The sequence below is a fragment of the Branchiostoma floridae genome, chromosome 3 (genome assembly GCF_000003815.2).
Source record: "Branchiostoma floridae strain S238N-H82 chromosome 3, Bfl_VNyyK, whole genome shotgun sequence".
In the NCBI taxonomy this organism is placed as follows: domain Eukaryota; kingdom Metazoa; phylum Chordata; class Leptocardii; order Amphioxiformes; family Branchiostomatidae; genus Branchiostoma; species Branchiostoma floridae.
In genome coordinates, this window is record NC_049981.1 from 15620049 (window position 1) to 15625404 (window position 5356).

A 5356-nucleotide genomic window follows, 5' to 3' on the forward strand; every position below is an offset into this window, starting at 1 on the left:
TGGAAAGTAAAATCATATGTTAAGAGCCTAGCAACTTCCTTGGGCAAATGCTAAAAGACATATATCCTGAAGATCTGATTTGTGAAGAACCAAACATTTGACGGTTTGATGAGAGCGCAAACAGTACATTGAAAGAGGGTAAAACACACCATTTGGTCTATAAAAAAAAACTATTGTAATCCCTGCACCTCACATCACAGTCATTTTACCAACAGGACTTAATGTAACTATAAACTCGGTTGGAAGAGTGACTGTGGATGTGAACGGTACCGTCATTATCAGAAAAGTCACCACAGCAGATGCTGGTACATACGTCTGTATTGCAAAAAACCTTGTTGGCTCCTTATCTGCTACCCTGTCCGTCGGTGTGCCAATCTCAATATCGCCTAACTCCATAAGTCACTCATCTGTCGCGACATATTCTTTTCCAATTGACAACACAAAGCAATGATGAACGGACACTTTTCCCCTGCCTGCCTGCTATTATTGGTATTGGTTTCTTTGTGGCTGCCGTTGTTCTGCTTGGAGTTGTCTGCAAAAAAATACAAATCGTTGTTTAGATTGCGATGGTTCCGACATTAACATGTATGAGAATGATGATGATGATGATGATGATGTCCGGATAGGCAATGGACTGGCAGTACTCTTACCCCACATCAGTTAATAAGCTGATTTCATCTTACCTTAGCCTTTGTTTACACAATCTCTCGCTGGCTGGGGTTAATTATATGGGCCGGCCGCTAGGGGCGCGATTTTAGTCAGGCTTATCTTACCTTGGTGGAGACTAGAGATCATTTGCGCTCACGTGAAGTCTGAGGCCTGAAAGGAATTCAAAGCCATAATCTGTGAATTCTAAGTCAACAACCATAATAAGCAAAGGGCTCCTTGCCACGTGAATATGCTCCATTGAAGTTCCTTCTCATGTCTACTGAAGGAACGGCAGTACTAGTCAGGCAGGGTGATTTCGTGCACTGACACTATGTCAATCTTAGTTAAGTATCAACTTTGGCCTTGATAAAGGCAAAGAACAAAAACATGATAAATAAGTCGATGGATTAAGATAATAAAATGAGCACAAACGATGTCCGTGTAAGCGACAGCTTAAATTGTAATTCGTTGTGATCCCAGCGCCTCACAGCAAGAATCATGTGAACTACTGTAAGGCCATGTTGATTTGACTATATGGATGACATCCTATGGGAACTCCAAAATTGATGCGAGCGAGCGATAATAAAAATAAAGTTGCCTTCAGTATGAAATCTAATTGGTCAGGAAGGTTGAATATTGGTCTAAATACACACAGTATGGTATATCAACAGTTAGGTGTAGGGACCGGTACATCGTACAGGTGCAAAATGTTTTTCTTCTTCTTGGAACGAACCGAAAAAAAACTAGAAAGGCCGACATTTGCTTGAGAGCAAATACAGCATATTTCAGCCATCTCCCTCCCCATGAAACAATAGACTATTTCAAAATCACCCATTTGAAAAATCACTTTTACTGATGACGATTTAACCCAAAAATGAATCTTACAAAATTCCCCCGTTCAAGAATAGACTCCAGTGCACCCTATGTGAATTTGCACAATAGACCAGTGCAGAAATACTCACACTGAAACCTTGGCGTTTTGAATAAGAAACCAAATCCAAAATTGAATTTAGCAAAAAAGGTCCCAGTGCATGAAAAGGTATGATAGACCAGTCTAAAAACACTTCCACTAAAAATTGAATTTTGAATCATCACCCGTCCAAAACTGAATTTGAAAAAATCTCCCTTCCGTGTGCAAAAATGGACTCTTCCATGTAAAGTAGAGCAGTCCAAAAATAAATCCGTTAAAATAGGACTTTGACATAATCACTGAAGTCCAAAAAAATGGATTTTTAAAAAAGCCCCCCTCAATGCAAGAATGGACTCTTCCAGCACATCCAAGTAAAATTGCAAATTAGACCAGTCCAAAAATAACCCTACTGAAAGACTTTGACAAACTAGAAGTCACCAAAGTCCAAAATATGAATTTCAAAAAAATCCCCCCTCCGTGTGAGAATAGACTCTTCCAGCACACTTTCTGTAAAATTGCGAAATAGACCTGTCCAAAAATACACCCACTGAAAGACTTCACCAGTCCAATGATGAATTTAAAAAAAAATGAACCCCTCCGTGTAAGAATGGACTCTTCGAGATAACACTGGGCTCGCTGATTGGCTGCCACCTCCCCCTTTTTAGGATATAGATTCAGGCTAAGTGATTGGTTACCTATCTAATTAGATAGATGCCAGTAGGTGCAATCTGCAGCTGGGGGTCTTGACCTCTCTGGCTATTGGAAAATGACAAAAAAAATCCCCAAATATATAATTTTGAAGTAGTTTATGACAAAAATTATACATGTGTCATTTGAATAAATATCTAGTGCACCCTTTTACCAAAATTTAGGTCATTTGGTTTTAAAACCAGAGCACCAGAGCCAAAAGTGTACGTTTTTGGTCATAAAATGGCCAAATAATCGCAAAATTAAGCATTTTGTTGTACAGTATGCCTCAAGTGTTAATGAATCCATGTGCGCATATGTCTAGGGCACTCCTATACTAAATTTCAGGTCATCTGGTTCTAAAACCAGGGTACAGGAGCCAAAAGTGTCCTTTTTTGGTCAACAAATGACCAAAAAAATCGCAAAAATAAGCATTTCCTTATACTGTACACCAAAACTGATATTGAATCTATATGGGGGACTTATCAAGGCACATCTGTGCCAAATTTTAGCTCATTCGGTTATAATACCAGGGTACAGGGGGCCCAAATATACAGTTTTGGTCTTAAGATGACCAAAAAACCTTAATAAAATCATTTAAGAGACAGATATGGAAAAAATGAAAAAAACATCCGAGGATATTGGCCCACTCTACTCTTGCGCCAAATTTCAAGTCATTCGGTTGAGGAACAACGGAGATACTGTGTTCTGAAGATTTGACAGGAGAAAGAAAGAAAGAAAGAAAGAAACATTACGATTACAATATATTTCACCATACCTATGGTATGGCTGAAATATAACAAACAGACACAGACTTGAAAAAAAAAACAGTGGAACGGTTTTCGCCAATACGAAAATGGACACACTATATTGGCAGGCATTTGGGGTCTTACCAGGCCAAGAAGACAACAAGAGCGAAGTTGAGTAGAGTTTATATGACACCGACAATATAGTCATTTGTACCAGGTTTCTACAGTTAAAGGTACAGAGACAGTTAGCCTCGATTGCATGGAGATGGGATTTTAAAACGACAGTGGCAGTCGAATAATCCACCAAACAGATTCGTTTGTAGCAAAATTGACCATTTACCATGGTTTTGAGTATTGCTAATTCTCAAGTTTCCACAGACAATCAGGTCCAGGTTCAGGTTTGGACCTGAAAATGATCCTCTGGACCCGAACGGAACCTATCCATGAATTCTGTACTTGTACTTACCCCTACGAACAGTAGATTTTTTTTCTTTCTGTCCTTTCACATCTTATTCTTTGATTTTAGATCTATTTTGGCATTCTATGGCATTAGTTATCTGTTTTCTGATCTTTTTTTTTTTCAATCTACTGCATATATGGGCTCATTTTACAGTTGCTTTGCAGAATTAATGTGTGATTGAAAACTTTTTTTTTCTGGAAACGGCCAAAAATTTATACGAGCGCGGGTGTCATTCATATAATCAAATTAAATAACCTAGCCGGGGAAGAAATTCCTGTGCACAAGTGTAATTATGATAAAAGTGTCGATTCTGTAGATTGAAAGTCCATTATGATATACGAAAAAGATAGTGGCGATGAAGGGTTATCCGTTTACTATGGAGACGGCAAGCACAATACTAAGCATTAGGGTAATGGGGTGAAAGCACTATATGCTGTTTCTCTGATTACCGATGACAACTTCCACGAGAAAACAACACTCTCAAATATTCCATTCATCTGTGATAATAATAGTAAGTAAACATTATCTGCTTCTTTTAAGATCATTTATGATTTACAATATTTCATTTTCAGAAATTCAAATGTTGTGTCCGTCTCACTATGTTTAGCATAACAGCAGTGCCTTAATATGTACGAAAACGGTGATTGTATAAATGTAGCAGCTTCTGATGATTATGTATAAGAGCAAAACATTTATGAGCATGAAAATGGTGACTATGTGCCACATCAGCTTATTCCATATGTGACCAGGGCAGTACCCTGTATGAAAATGATGATAGTTAAGCTAAGCACGACAACGAGTATGACAAACGTAATGACTAGGGGTGGGTACCGGTACAGAAGATTAAAGTCTAGGTCCGGTTCAGGTCCAGAGGATCAGGTCCAGATCCGGATCTGAACCTAGACTTGATTCAGTATGTGAAAAATTGTGAATAGACGATACTCAAAACAATGGTCCATTTCGCAACACATCTATTTCGTGGAGTATTGGACTCCCACTGGCGTAATAAAATCCTACAAGGCTAACTGCCTCTGTACGATTGATTGTAAAACTTGGTAGAAATGACTATACAGACTCTACTCTACTTCGCTCTTGTTATTTTCTTCGACCGGTAAGCCCCAAACGTGTGAATGCCTAAACATATAATCTGTTCATTTTCCAATACGTCCAACATCCGGTCCACTGAATCTTTTCAGGTCCGTTTTTTCCGTTTTCGCCCCCCCCCCCATACCCGCCAGTGTTTTCGTCCCCCCTAAGAACATAGCTTCTCGGAGGGTTCTCAAGAGCAACTGATTACTACATATCAGGCTCGCTACCTGGTACTATACTGCACCTGGGGAGTAACGTATATGGTGTGTTACCTGGTGCCTATATGGGACCTTATTACCTGAAGATGTTATACCTCGAAAGTCGATACTATACGATTCGGTGCAAACAAGCCATTGGAATGAAAAAAAAAACATTTTTTTTGCAGTTGAGGTGGCAGAAAAAGACAGCGCTATCGCGAACGTATATTGATCAACATCTACGGAATAAGCTACATGTTTTCAATTTGTCACAGTATTTTCTTTCTTGTGCAGGAAACATTTCCAAAGCACTAACAAAAACAGTTTAATAACAGTTTCTCTTAAGAAACACTAGTAAAACACCAGTTCCTAAATACTAGAAAAACAGTCATATTGGAGGTGAAGATACCCATAGGCTAGGTGCCTATAACAAAATGTGCGATATTCTAATGAATACCTTATATCTACATAACTAATAAAGACATTTCATACTTCTTTTGTGGTTAATTTATGGTAAAGGCTTCATATTGGAGATATATAGGTTGCTTGAGGACAGGTGAGTACAATGAAATACATCTTATGTCGAGACTCAGATACATGTATATGCAATAATGGA